This window comes from Manis javanica, chromosome 7 (genome assembly GCF_040802235.1).
Source record: "Manis javanica isolate MJ-LG chromosome 7, MJ_LKY, whole genome shotgun sequence".
Classification (NCBI taxonomy): Eukaryota; Metazoa; Chordata; class Mammalia; order Pholidota; family Manidae; genus Manis; species Manis javanica.
In genome coordinates, this window is record NC_133162.1 from 82,853,117 (window position 1) to 82,869,356 (window position 16,240).

Genomic DNA, 16,240 nt, shown 5'->3' on the forward strand with positions numbered 1-16,240 from the left:
AGACAATTCTCTGAAGAAGAAATTCAGATGGCCAACAGACACATGAAAAGATGCTCTACATCACTAATCATCAGGGAAATGCAAATTAAAACCACAATGAGATATCACCTCACACCAGTAAGGATGGCTAGCATCAAAAAGACTAACAACATATGCTGGCAAGGATGCGAAGAAAATATATTCCTCCTACACTGCTGGTAGGAGTGTAAGCTAGTTCAAATATTGTGGAAAGCAATATGGAGGTTCATCCAAAAACTAAAAATAGAAATAACATTTGACCCCAGAATGCCACTCCTTGGAATTTACCCAAAGAATACAACTTCTCAGATTCAAAAAGTCACATACACCCTTATATTTATTGTAGCACTTTTTACAATAGCCAAGATATGGAAGCAACCTAAGTGTCCATCAGTACATGAATGGATAAAGAAGATGTGGTACATATACACAATGGAATACTATTCAGTCATAAGAAAAAAACAAATCCTTCCATTTGCAACAACATGGGTGGAGCTGGGGGACATTATGCCTAGTGAAATAAGCCATGTAGAGAAAGACAGATACCAAATGATTTCCCTCATTTCTGGAGTATAACAATGAAGCAAAACTGAAGGATCAAAATGGCAGCAGACTCAGAGACTCCAAGAATGAACTAGTGGTTACCAAAGGGGAGGGGTGTGGAGGGGCAGATGGGGAAGGAAGGAGAGGGGGATTCAGGTATATTATGTTTAGTACACATGGTGTGGGACATCACGTGGAGAACAGTGCAGCACAGAGAAAGCACATCGTGGATACGTGGTATCTTACTACCCTAATGGACAGTGACTGCATTGGGGTATGGGTGTAGACTTGATAATATGGGTAAATGTAGTAACCACATTATTTTTTCATGTGAAACCTTCATAAGAATGTATATCAATCATATCTTAATTAAAAAATATATACATATCATGCTATTCTTTTCTGGCTTGTAAGATTTCTGTTGAGAAGTCTGATGATAGCCTGATGGGTTTTCCTTTGTAGGTGATCTTTGTTCTCTCTCTGCTTCTTTTAATACACTGTCCTTGTCTTTGTCTTTGTCATTTTATTTATTATATGTCTTGGTGTTGTCCTCCTTGGGTCCCTTGTTTTGGGAGATCTGTGTCCTTCCATGGTCTGAGATACTATTTCCTTTCCTAGATAGAGGAAATTTTCAGCAATTATTTCTTCAAAGACACTTTTTATCCTTTTTTCTGTCTCTTCTTCTTCTTCTGGTACCCTTATAATCTGAATATTGTTCCAATTGGATAGGTCACACATTTCTCTTAATATTCTTTCATACCTAGAGATCCTTTTATATCTCTCTGCCTCAGCTTCTCTGTATTCTTCTTCTCTGATTTCTATTCCATTAACAGTTTCCTGCACCTCATCCAGTCTGCTCTTAAGTTCTTCCATTGCTTGTTTCATTTCTGTAAACTCCCTCTAGACTTCATACCTTAGCTCTTGCATATTTCTCTGTAGCTCCATCAGAATGCTTATGACTTTTATTTTGAATTCTTTTTCAGGAAGATTGCTTATTTCAGTTTCATCAGGCCTTCTTTCTGGTGTTTGAGTGATTTTGGACTGTACCATGTTCTTCTGCCTTTTCTTAGAGATAGAAGTGATTGGCAGCAAGTAGTGCATGTGTCAGCTGGGAGAACAAACTTCTTTCCTGCCTCCAGGTTGCCTTGCCCATCTCCACTGCCTGTGCCAGTCAGCCACACACTGGGACCAGCCCCTGGGTTAATCCCCTGAGCTACCATGGGTAGGGAAGCCCGAAGGATGGTGTAGGGCACTGGCAGAGATCGCAGGCAAGCAGCGTGTGTTCCCCTGGGAGAATGGTGCCCATTTGTGCTTTCTGGACTCTGTGCTGGTCTCTGCTGACTGTTCCTTGGGCCGCCTCTGGGTTAATCCCCTAAACTGCTGTGAGAAGGGTGGCCCTCAGCATGGCCTAGAACACTGACAGTGGTTACAGGTGAGCAGTGCATGTTTGAAGCAAGAATAAAGCCCCTTTGTGCCTTCCCGGCTCTGTACTGTCTCTCTGCTGTCTGTGCTGGGCAGCTGCACACAAGGGGCAGCCTCTGGGTCTGGCCTGGTTAGCCCCATGCTGGGAGAAGCCTCTGTGTGGTTGCTGTGGGCAGGACTGCTCCCCGGCTTGTCCGCAGCAATGGCAGGTCAACTGGTTTGCTTGCAGTGATGGCAGGAGGGAAGGAACGGCAGGCTGTTTATCACCATGAGGGGCTTTGGTGATGCATTGCCACCCAGGGGGTCAGGGCACCTGAAGTTCCTTAAAGTTTCCAGCATGCTGGGCTGAGTGGGCCAGGACAATTTTGTCCACCTATTAAACCCTTGTGCCTTTAAAACTTTTAAACTGCCTGCTTTTCTTTTGTCCCAGAGCAGCCGGCTATGGGTACCTGTTCACAGTCTCAGTCCTGGATTTTGCTTTTCTGTTTCTCTAATATCCAGTACACCATGCAATGTGTGTCAGTGCTCCTGGTGAAGATTACTAGGACTGGTTATTTAGTCCTAGACTCCCTCCCCACTTTGATTCTTTTCCTCCCACCAGTGAGCTGGGGTGGAGGGAGTGCTCAGGTCCCACCGGGTCACAGCTTTGTATCTAACCCTTTTCGTGAGATGCTGAGTTCATGCAGATGCAGATGTAGCCATGCTGCTGTACTGTATCTTCTGGTCTCTCTTTTAGGAATAGCTGTATTTGCTGTATTTTTAAAATATATATGGTTTCAAATATATATTTTTCAAAAAATGTATATATATTTTATATATATATATAAATTTTTCAAAAATATGTATTTCAAATATATATGGTTTCAAATATATATATTTTAAAAATATATATGGAGATTTCCACCACCCTACTCACACCACCATCTTGAGGATCTCCTCTCACCCTCTGTTTCTTTGCATTAAATATAAAACATGCTCCCTTCTGGTCTGTAAGGTTTCTGTTGAAAGATCTGATGATAGCCTGATGGGTTTTTTTTTTTTGTATGTTAACTTTTTTCTCTCTCTAGCTGCTTTTAAAAGTCTATTTTTATTCTTGATCTTTGCCATTTTAATTTTTATATGTCTTGTTATCTTCCTTGGGTTCTGTGCAACTCCATGGCCTGAGAGACTATCTCCTTCCCCAGATAGGGAAAGTTTTCAGCAATTACCTCCTCAAAGATGGTTTCTATTCCTTTTTCTCTCTCTTCTACTTCTGGTACCCTATAATGTGAATTTTGTTCTGTTTGGATTGGTCACACAGTTCTCTCAATATTCTTTCATTCTTAGAGATCCTTTTTTCTCTCTGTGCCTCTGCCTCTTTGTATTCTTCTCCTCTAATTTCATTCCATTTACCTTCTCTTTTCTGCATCTAAACTGTTTTTTTCCATTGTATGTCGCATTTCAGATGGAATTTCTTAATGATTTAATCTCCATCCTAAATTCATCTCTGAGTTCTTGAATATTTTTCTGTTCCTCCAAGAGTATTTTTATGATTTTTATTTTGAACTCTCAGGAAGATTGGTGAGTTTAGTTTCATTTAGCCCTTTTTTCTGGGGTTTGTGAGATTTTGGTCTGAAGCAGTTTCCTTTGATGTTTCATATTTCTATGTGACACCCTCTAGTGCCCAGAAGCTCTAGTTGCTGGAGCTGCTCAGCCCCTGGAGTGATGTTGGGGATCACAGGGCAGTGGCACTCATGCCTGTGGTGAGGAAAGAGCTGTTTCCTGCTTCTTGGCTGCAGTGGCTATCTTGAGTGTCAGAGCCAGTGGGCCAAGCACACAGGTGTAAGCCTCTGTGCTTTGCATCTGTAGGTGTCATAGGTGGGGCCTCCCTCTGGCTGGCCTGACACCAGGGCATAGACTGCTGGTTTGTGAGCTGGTGCCAGCAGGCCAGGAGGAAGGTGTAGCAGGCTGCATGTCACAGTGGGGGGCCTCAGAGCTGAGTAGCCAGCCAGGTGGATGGAGTGCCTGAAGCTCCTGAAAGTTCCCAACCTGCTGGGCACAGTGTGCCCAAACAACTTTGTCCACCTATCCTTTTTCCCACATAGCAAGCTCTGTGCAAACCCTGTCCTTTCAGCAGCCCTCTAGCTGCTAGGAAGCCTCTCAGACTGCCTGCCTTTCTTTGTCCCAGAGTGGTCAGAAGTGGATCCCTGTCCTCCACAAATGACTGGAATCTCAGTCTCTCAAGTATTCCACCTTTCTTAGCTTTCCAACCACACTAATCTCCAGAGCACCATGCAATGTAGGTTTGTGCTCACAAAGCAGATCATCATGGCTGGGTATTCAACAGTCCTAGGCTTCCACCCCCTCCCTGCTCTGTTTCTCTTCCTCCCAACAGTGAGCTGGGGTGGGAGATGTGCTTGGGTCCCACTGGATCAATGCTTTGGTACGTTACCCTGTTTTGTGGGGTCTGCTTTGTTCTCCAGGTGTGTGCAGTCTGGTGCAGCCTTCCTTCCTGTTGCTCCTTTAGAATTAGTTGTATTATTTATATTTTCATATTATATGTGGTTTGGGGAGCAGTTCCCTGTCTCACCTCTCACTCCACCATCTTGAATCAACTCCTGTAAGGCTCCTTTTTTGGGGATTTTTGGCAGGACAGAGAAGTCCTTGACTGACAATCTTTGGCCTCAGAGGCCTGGTCTAATTGGTGAAATGGAGACATGGGCTGTGTTCTGATGGTTTCTGTGCCTGTATTCTGATGTTTTCTTTATCTGAGGAATGTCTGTGCTTGGAAGCTTCTCATCTGAGAAGTTGTTTTTCATCTGGGGAGTGTTTTGACATTGTAAGTCCCTCCTGGTCCTTGAAACTTCAACTAATTAACTCTGTGAGTCTTTTCTGGCTATCTGGTTTTGTTAACTCTTTGAGTCCTTTTTAGTGGGCTTTACTTGCTTTATTTTCTCTCCACCCCTCTCATGTCTACTTTTCTGACTAACAAACCTAGTATAGCTTTACTAAAATACACTGACTAAGCTTCTCTCCTTGGCCAAACTCCCACCAACCTCCTCTGAATCCTCTTCTCAACTAGGCCTCAACACTGGCCCATAAAAACTGAGAAAGGAGAAAGTGCCTCTCTGAAATAAAAACTGTCTATTCTATGTGCTTTCTACACTTTTTACTGTGAATAAATGAGTTTAAAAACCTGAGCCTATGACACATTAAAATCATGTCCACTGTAAAAACTACCTGTCTAGGTTCTTACTAAATACTTTTACAAAAACATGATTTTATCCATACCCATGATATAAAACTTAAGCAAATACTAACAAAGCTTTCAACAGCTCCATGTTGCATGTTTAGGGTGACCCCAGCCCCTCTTAAAGTGAACACCGGAGGAAACTCAAAGCTGTGAAAGAATTTGCTCCAGTACATGCCTGAGGATAGGACTCATCACCCTTTCTTAGAACATTTTCTAAAAAGGACTTGCTATTACAAACCCTTTGCCTCTTTAATTGTATCTGCCACAGCTCTTAAGTGTCTTTTCAATAACCTAAAAAACATTCCTTTAGAATGTAATTAGAAAGGACATGGAAGAAAACTCTGTTTTCCAGATGCTGTGGGAAGGAAGAATCCTAACATGAACAATTACCAGCTATCAGACACAGCTGGCCAAATCAGCACTTAAACTCACCATCCTCCTTGTACAATTATTCATAGAATACTTGTAAGACCAAGGATGAATTACCTGTGGTTTTGCAGAGGATTTACCTTAGTTTCTGAGAGACATATAAGGCCATGTAAAATCCAGGTGATATGAATTCACTGGTTGTATTTTATTCCTATGTCCTCTTTGATGCCAAGGTAACTTTCTTCTTAGTTGCCTGGAGGTGAGAGGGGTAGGTTTACCTGCCTCATTTTTACTGTAAAGATGTAGTTCTCAGATTATTAGGTGGGGAGGCAAAGGTTTCTTGATACACTCTTCATCATGAACAAGCACTGGGATTTGTCCCAAGTAGCCCTTGCCTCCACCTGTCAGGTTGGCCAATTCAGTTAAATGATTTTGCCTCTTGGGGACTAACCATTACCAGTGTTCAGGCAGAATCATTTCTTATTATCCAGACAAGTTGTTTCTTTGTTGATGCTTGTGTCAACACTTAAAAGTATTTCATTCATCATTTTGAATTGTTTCCAGCAAGAGAATTGGTGAATAATTTGATTTACCATATAATTATTCTAAATGAATTTCCTGGAAACCTATGTAATATTAAAGAAATTGTATAGCCAAAACACCCACAAACCTGTAAATTTCAACCCCTGAATCCACCCTTTGAAATCCTTCAGCAAGACTGTATGGGTATCCTATGCCCTCAAAGCTCCCAAAAGAACTTAAAGAAAATTTCAAAGTGACAGTGTAGATGCATAAAAATTTCAAAAAGCAGAAAAGATTTTCCCCAAAGTTCTTACATAAAAAGAGGAATGTTCTGGAGGCCTCTTGATTAATATGCTCTCTGCAAAAGCCATAACTCAATAAAAGACTTAGCTCAACTGGCATTTTCAATCAGACTATTTAAATTATACTTTAATCAGAAAGTATAAATTCCCACAGTATTTAGATCATAACCTTCCTGTTTTTGTAACTGGCTAATATTCGTGTACATGCTAGTATTAGTACATATGCAACACCAAAATAAGAACATCAGAAATGTATTAAGTAGACTATAGGGAAAGTAAAATTTCCCAGGATACTTTTCAAACCACCTGGAAATTGAGTGATGGGCATGCAAAGACAAGGGTCTAGGATAAAATAAATATGTATCTTTCAACCACAAGTCTGAATGACTTAAAGTACAGACTTCTCAACCAAAAACATACTGCATGGAAATGCACTAATTAGGTATGTAACATGGTGAGCTAAAAACCTGCCTTGCAAAATAGTATCTGATTAGCTATTCAATAGATATCCAAACTTTATTTCCTGTCATCACACAGACCACCTTCTTAAAAGTGAAAATTGCTGCACTCCCAGGGAAGGAATGACTTAAATAATTACATTATGTTGTCTTGGTGCTAAATTGTAAAGTCACTAGCATGTTCAAAATGTTTCTGGACGTTTGTCGCAAAATTTGTTGTTTCTGTTGTTTTGGAAAATAATAGAATATTGGGACTATTTAAAGAACAGAAAATCTAATTTTTAAAAAAGTGATCAGGAGAGGATTAAAGATGGTGGCATGAGAGGAGAGACAGAGGCTTCCTCCTAAAACTAACCAAGGAGGTGAAAAACCTATACCCTGAAAACTGCAAGACACTCTTAAGAGAAATTAAAGGGGACACTAACAAATGGAAACTCATCTCATGCTCTTGGATACAAAGAATTAATATCGTCAAAATGGCCATCCTGCCCAAAGCAATATACAGATTTGATGCAATCCCTATCAAATTACCAAAAGCATTCTTCAAAGAACTGGAACAAATAGTTCAAAAATTCATATGGAAATACTAAAGATGCCGAATAGCCAAAGCAATCCTGAGAAGGAAGAATTAAGTGTAGGGGATCTTGCTCCCCATCTTCAAGCTCTACTACAATGCCACAGTAATCAAGACAATTTGGTACTGGCATGAGAACAGACACACAGACCAGTGGAACAGAATAGAGACTCCAGACATTAACTCAAACATATATGGTCAATTAATATATGATAAAAGAGCCATGGATATACAATGGGGAAATGATAGTCTCTTCAACTGATGGTACTGGCAAAACTGGACATATACATGTAAGAGAATGAAACTGGATCACTGTCAAACCCCATACACAAAAGTAAACTCCAAATGGATCAAAGACCTGAATGTAAGTCATGAAACCATAAAACTCTTAGAAAAAACATAGGCAAAAATCTCTTGGACATGAACATGAGTGACTTCTTCATGAACAAATCTCCCTGGGCAAGGGAAACAAAACAAAAATGAACAAGTGGGACTACATCAAACTGAAAAGCTTCTGTACAGCAAAGGACACCATCAATAGAAAAACATGGTACCCTACAGTATGGGAGAATATATTCATAAATGACAGATCTGATAAAGGCTTGACATCCAAAATACATAAAGAGCCCACACACTTCAATAAACAAAAAGCAAATAATCCAATTAAAAATGGGCAGAGGAGCTGACCAGACAGTTCTCCAAAGAAGAAATTCAGATGGTCAACAGACACATGAAAAGATGCTCCATATCACTAGTTATCAGAGAAATGCAAATTAAAACCACAATGAGATATCACCTCACACCAGTAAGGATCGCCACCATCCAAAAGACAAACAACAAATGTTGGCAAGGATGTGGAGAAAAGGGAACCCTCGTACACTGCTGGTGGGAATGTAAATTAGCTCAGCCATTGTGGAAAGCAGTATGGCAGTTCCTCAAAAAGCTCAAAATAGAAATACCATTTGACCCAGGAATTCCCTTCTAGGAATTTATCCTAAGAATGCAGCAGCCCAGTTTGAAAACGACAGATGCACCCCTATATTTATCACAGCGCTATTTACAATAGCCAAGAAATGGAAGCAAATTAAATGTCTATGAGTAGATGAATGGATAAAGAAGATGTGGTATATATGCACAATGGAATATTATTCAGCCATAAGAAGGAAACAAATCCTACCATTTGCAACAACATGGATGGAGCTAGAGGGTATTATGCTCAGTGAAATAAGCCAGGTGGAGAAAGACAAGTACCAAATGATTTTACTCATATGTGGAGTATAAGAACAAAGAAAAACTGAAGGGACAAAACAGGAGCAGAATCAGAGAGCCCAAGAATAGACTAACAGTTACGAAAGGGAAAGGTACTGGGGAGGATGGGTGGGAAGGGAGGGATAAGGGTGGGGAACAAACAAGATAGCCTTATAATTACCATGTATAATGTTGGGGGGGCATAGGGAGGGATGTGCAACACATAGAAGACAAGTAGTGATTCTACAGCATCTTACTATGCTGATGGAAGTGACTATAATGGGATTTTTGGGGGCACTTGGTGAAGAGGGGAGTCTAGGAAACATAATGTTCTTCATGTAATTGTAGATTAATGATAACAAAATGAATTTTAAAAAGTGGTCAAAAGGCACAAACTTCCAGATGTAAGATAAATAAGTCCTGGAGATAAAATGTGCAGCATGGTGACTACAAAAAACAACACTGTATTGTTTATTTGAAAGTTTCTGGGAGAGTATACCTTAAAGGCTTCATCATAAGAAGAAAGATTATAACTATGTGTGGTGATTATTTCACAATGTATACATATATCAAATCATGTTGTACACCTGAAACTAATATCATATGTCAATTATGTCAATCAAAAAGAATTAAAAAGTAATTTAAGGTATTTATTGCTGATACTGCTGTTGTTAAGCAATAGATTTGTTGATAGTAAAATTCATTAGTGTATTCAGCTACCTTAGGATCCCAAACTCTGTTTTCCTCCTTTTGTATCAGTCTTTCACAGCAGAAGATGCCCAAGATCTGGTTTAGCAACTCCCTTAGAAATAACACTTAATAAATTTGAATCACTGATTTATTCATTTGTGTCATCTCTGCCAACATTTATGCTACATAAAAATCTAGGGACAAGATTGGATTAAAGATGGTGGTATGAGAGGAGAGACAGAGGCTTCTTCCTAAAACTGGATATAATTAGAAAATTTATTTGGGGCAACTCATCCTGAGAGAGCAACAGGAAAGAGGATGGCACCAGACTGCATACACCTGGAGAAAAGAGCAGACCTCACCAAATGGGATAACGTACTAGAGCTGTGGCTCCATGGGACCCGAGCCCCTCCCCCACCCCAGCTCACAGGCAGGAGGAAGAGAAATGGAGCAGGGAGGGAGTGGAAGGCTTGGGACTGCTGAATGCCTAGCTCCGGAGATCTGTGCTGGGAGCACAGACCTACATTTCATGGTGCTTTCCTGAGACTCACATGACTACCAGGTTGGAAAGTTAATACAGGCAGAGTTCCTGGGGAGACGGGATTCCGGCTGCTTGTGGATAGCTGGGATCCATATCTGGTTACTCTGGGACAAAAACTTATACCTGTGTGCCTGGCCCACTGGCTCAGGCAGTGGAGATAGGCACAGGAGCCAGGAGGCAGGGAATAGCTCTTTCCTACCCCCAGGCACCAGTACCGCTCCCCTGCAACCCCCAACATTGCTTCAGGGGCTGAGAAACTCAAAAATAGAGCTTCTGGACACTAGATGGAGCCATATACAAAAATGAAACCCCAAAGGAACCTTGTCCAGAGTAAAATTATTAATGCAACTCCCGAAAAAGATATAAATGATATGGACCTCGTGACCCTTCCTGAAAGGGAGTTCAAAATAAAAATCATCAACATTCAAATGGAGGTAAGGAAAGACATCCAAGAACTCAGGAATGAATTCAGGTCAGATATCCAATCATTTAGGAGCACGATGGAGGGTATTAAAAGCAGGTTGGATACAGTGGAGGAGATGATAAATGAAATAGAAACTAGAGAAGAGGAATACAAAGAAGCTGAGGCACCGAGAGAAAAAAGCATATCTTAGAATGAAAGAATATTGAGAGAACTGTGTGATCAATCCAAGTGGAATAATATTCACATCATAGGGATCCAAGAAGAAGAAGAGAGAGAGAAAGGGATAGAAAGTGTCTTTGAGGAGGTAGTTGTTGAAACTTGAAACTTCCCCAATCTGGGGAAGGAGATAGTCTCTCAGGCCATGGAGATCCACAGATCTCCCAACACAAGGGACCCAAGAAAGATAACACCAAGACACATAGTAATTAAAATGGGAAAGATCAAGGATAAGGACAGACTGATAAAAGCAGCCAAAGGCAGAAATAAGATCACATACAAAGGAAAGCCCATCTAGCTAACATCAGACTTCCCAGCAGAAACCTTACAGGCCAGAAGGGAGTGATATGATGTATTTAATGCCATGAAGCAGAAGGGCCTTGAACCAAGATTACTTTATCCAGCAAGATTATCATTTAAATTTGAAGGAGGGATTAAACAATTTCCAGATAAGCAAAAGCTGAGAGAATTTACCTCCCACAAAGCATCTCTACAGTCTATTTTGGAGGGTCTGCTATAGATGGAAGTGTTCCTAAAGTTGAATAGCTGTCACCAGAGGTAATAAAACCACAGTGAAGAAAGTAGAACAGCTAATTATGAAGCAAGTGCAAAATTAAATTAACCATCCTCAAAGTCAATCAGGGGCTAGACAAATGTGCAGAATTTGATACCTAATATATAAAGAATGAAGGAGGGAGAAAAAGGAGGAGAAATAGAAAAGAACCTTTAGATTGTGTTTGTAACAGCATACTAAGTGAGTTGAGTTAGACTCTTTGATAGTAAGGAAAGTAAACTGGAACCTTTGGTAACCACAAATCTAAAGCCTGAAATGGCAATAAATATGTACCTATCGATAATCATGTTAAATGTAAATGGACTGAATGCACCATCAAAGACATAGAATCACTGAATGGATAAAAACACAAGACCTATCTATATGCTGCTTACAAGAGACTCACCTTAAACCCAAAGACATGCACAGACTAAAAGTCAAGGGGGTAAAATATATTTCATGAAAACAATAGGGAGAGAAAAGCAGGTGTTCCAGTACTAATATCAGACAAAATAAACTTCAAAACAAAGAAAGTAACAAGACATAAAGAAGGACATTACATAAGGATAAAGGGCTCAGTACATCAAGAGGATATAATCATTATAAATATACATGTATCCAACACAGGAGCACCAGGAAATGTGAAACAAAAACTAACAGAACTAAAGGAGGAAATAGAATGCAATGCATTCATTTTGGGAGACTTCAACTCACCACTCACTCCAAAAGACAGATTCACCAGACAGAAAGGATACAGAGTGTAAGGACACAGGGGCACTGAACAACACACTAGCACAGATGGACCTAAAAGACATCAGTAGAACTCTACACCCAAAAGCAAGAGGATACACATTCTTCTCAAGTGCACATGGAACATTCTGCAGAGTAGACAACATATAAGGCCACAAAAAGAGCCTCAGTAAATTCAAAAAGATTGAAATTCTACCAACCAACTTTTCAGACCACAAAGGTATAAAACTAGAAATAATTGTACAAAGAAAGCAAAAAGGCTCACAAACACATGGAGGCTTAACAACATACTCCTAAATAGTCAATGGATCAACGACCAAATTAAAATGGAAATCCAGCAATATATGGAAATAAATGACAACAACAACAAAAAGTCCCAACTTCTGTTGGATGCAGTGAAAGCAGTCTTAAGAGGAAAGCATTCAGCAATCCAGGCATATTTAAAGAAGGAAGAACAAACCCAAATGAATAGTCTAACATCACAATTATCAAAATTGGAAAAAGAACAACAAATGAGGCCTAAAGTCAGCAGAAGGAGGGACATAATAAAGATCAGAGAAGAAATAAATAAAATTGAGAAGAATAAAACAATAGAAAAAAATCAATGAAATGAAGAGCTGATTCTTTGAGAAAAATTACAAAATAGATGAGCCTCTAGCCAGACTTATTAAGAGAAAAAGAGAATCAACACGCATCAACAGAATCAAAAATGAGAAAGGAAACATCATGACGGACCCAACAGATATACAAAGAATTATCAGAGACTACTATGAAAACCTATATGCTAAGAAGCTGAAAACCTAGAAGAAATGGACAACTTTCTACAAAAAAACAACATTCTAAGACTGACCAAGGAAGAAACACAAAATCTAAACAAACCAATTACCAGCAAAGAAATTGAATCAGTATTCAAAAACTACCCAAAAACAAAACCCCCGAGCCAGATGGATTTACCTCAGAATTTTATCAGACATACAGATAATATATTATTCCCTTTCTCCTTAAAGTTTTCCAAAAAATAAAAAAGGAGAGAATACTCCCAAACCCATTCTATGAAGCCAACATCACCCTATACCAAAACCAGGCAAAGACCCCATCAAAAAAAAAAAATTACAGACCAATATCCCTGATGAACGTAGATGCTAAAATGTTCAACAAAATATTAGCAAACCGAATTCAAAAATACATCAAAAGGATCATACACCATGTCCAAGTGGGATTTATCTAAGGGATGCAAGGATGGTACAACATCTGAAAATCCATCAACATCATCCATCACATCAACAAAAAGGTCAAAAACCACACGATCATCTCAATAGATGCAGAAAAAGCATTTGACAAAATTCAACATCCATTCATGATAAAAAGTCTCAACAAAATGGGTATAGAGGGCAGGTACATCAAGATAATAAGGCCATATATGATAAACCCACTTCCAACATCATACTGAACAGTGAAAATCTGAAAGCTTTTCCTCTGAGATCGGGAACAAGACAGGGATGCCCAGTCTCCCCTCTTTTATTCAACATATTACTGGAGGTCCTAGACACGGCAATTAGACAAAACAAAGAAATACAAGGAATCCAAATTGGTAAAGAAGAAGTCAAACTGTCACTATTTGCAGAAGACATGATATTGTACATAAAAAACCCTAAAGACTCCACTCCAAAACTACTAGAACTGATATCAGAATACAGCAAATTTGCAGGATACAAAATGAACACACAGATATCTGTTGCTTTCCTATACACTAACAATGAAGTAATAGAAAGAGAAATCAGGACGTCAATTCCATTCACAATTTCATCAAAAAGAATAAAATACTTAAGAATAAACCTAACCAAGGAAGTGAAAGACCTATTCCCTGAAAACTATAAGACACTTTTAAGAGAAATTAAAGATGGCACTAACAAATGGAAACGCATCTCATGCTCTTTGCTAGGAAGAATTAAAGAATTATTATGGTCAAAATGGCCATCCTGCCCAAAGCAATATACAGATTTGATACAATTCCTATCAAATCACCAACAATATTCTTCAACGAACTAGAACAAATAGTTCAAAAATTCATATGGAAACACACCAAAGACCCCGAATAGCCAAAGCAGTCCTGAGAAGGAAGAATAAAATTGGGGGGATCTTGCTACCCAACTTCAAGCTCTGCTACAAAGCCACAGTAATCAAGACAGTTTGGTACTGGCACAAGAACAGAGCTACAGACCAGTGGAACAGAATAGAGACCCCAGATATTAACCCAAACATCTATGGGCAATTGATATATGATAAAGGAACCATGGACATACAATGGTGAAATGACAGTCTCTTCAACAGATGGTGCTGGCAAAACTGGACAGCCACATGTAAGAGAATGAAACTGGATCACTGTCTAACCCCATACACAAAAGTAAATTCGAAATGGATGAAAGACCTGAATGTAAGTTTCCAGAAACCATAAAACTCTTAGAAAATACATAGTCAAAAATCTCTTGGACATAAACATGAACAACTTCTTCATGAACATATCTCTCCAGGCAAGGGAAACAAAAGCAAAAATGAACAAGTTGGACTATATCAAGCTGAAAAGCTTCTGTACAGCAAAGGACACCACCAATAGAACAAAAAGGCATCCTACAGCATTGGAGAATATATTCATAAATGAGAGATCTGATAAAGGATTGACACCCAAAGTATATAAAGAGCTCATGTACCTCAACAATCAAAAAACAAATAATCTAATTAAAAATGGGCAGAGGAACTGAACAGACAGTTCTCCAAAAAGGAAATACAGGTGACCAACAGACACATGAAAAGATGCTCCACATCACTAATTATCAGAGAAATGCAAATTAAAACCACAATGAGGTATCACCTAACACGAGTAAGGATGGCCAACATCCAAAAGACAAGCAAGAGCAAATGTTGGCGAGGTTGTGGAGAAAGGGAAACCCTCTTTCACTGCTGTTGGGAATGTAAATTAGTTCAACCATTGTGGAAAGCAGTATGGAGGTTCTTCAGAATGCTCAAAATAGACTTACCATTTGACCCAGGAATTCCACTTCTAGGAATTTACCCTAAGAATGCAGCAGCTCAATTTGAAAAATACAGATGCACCCCTATGTTTATTGCAGAACTATTACAATAGCCAAGAATTGGAAGCAACCTAAATGTCCATCAGTAGATGAATGGATAAAGAAGATGTCATACATATACAAATGGAATATTACTCAGTCATAAGAAAAAAACAAACCCTACTATTTGCAACAACATGGATGGAGCTAGAGGGTATTATGCTCAGTGAAATAAGCCAGATGGAGAAGGACAAGTACCAAATGATTTAATTCATATGTGGAGTATAAGAACAAAGAAAAACTGAAGAAACAAAACAGCAGCAGAATCACAGAACCCAAGAATGGTCTAACGGTTATCAAAGTGAAAGGGACTGGGCAGGAGGGGGTGGGAAGGGAGGTATAAGGACAGGGTAAAGGAAAGGGGGCCTTATGATTAGCATGTATAATGTGGGGGGAGGCATAGGGAGGGATGTGCAACACAGAGAAGACAAGTAGTGAGTCTACAGCATCTTTCTATGCTGATGGACAGTGACTGTAATGGGGTTTTTTGGGGGGGACTTGGTGAAGGGGGGAGTCTAGTAACCATAATGTTCTTCAAGTAATTGTAGATTAATGATAATAAAATGAATAAAAAATAATCTAAGGAGAAGAGACATAATACGTGACAAAAAACAAAAAATGTGATGCTTAAGCCATCAGCTCAGATTTAGAGATTTTTTAAATCAGAAATTTACAAGGTATTTACACTTTATTAATATTTATTTTGTGGGCAAATTCCATTGAAAAAGATACCACTAAGGCATTGTCATATTTTAAAATTATTTTAAAATAACACATAGTACATGACTGAAGTATTACTTCATTGATACTAATTCATTGGGTCACAGTATAGATCCAGTGCATCTTATACTATGATATTTATACATATGCTTTCTTTATGTCTAAATTTGTATGTACTAAATGTATGTTCAATACTAAATATTCTGCAGGCTAATAAGACATTATGAAATATTTTTTCATATTCTAATAAATCAAAAGTCAGATAAAAATTTTGTTGTTCTTTGTTCATATTTCACACAGGACTTTGAAGGGACCAAGACAATAATCTGCATAGAGGATTTCCAATAGAGAGATTACAAGTCCAATATGAAGATGCCATTTTTTGAAACAAAATAATTTGCATTCTAATTAAGCAATTGCTTCCAACACAAGAAGCCCTCATTTGTAGCTTCTAGAATAATTTCTTCTGATCTAAGTGCTCATATTTTAACTTTATTTTGCATGATGTATTGTTTATTAAAAAATATGTT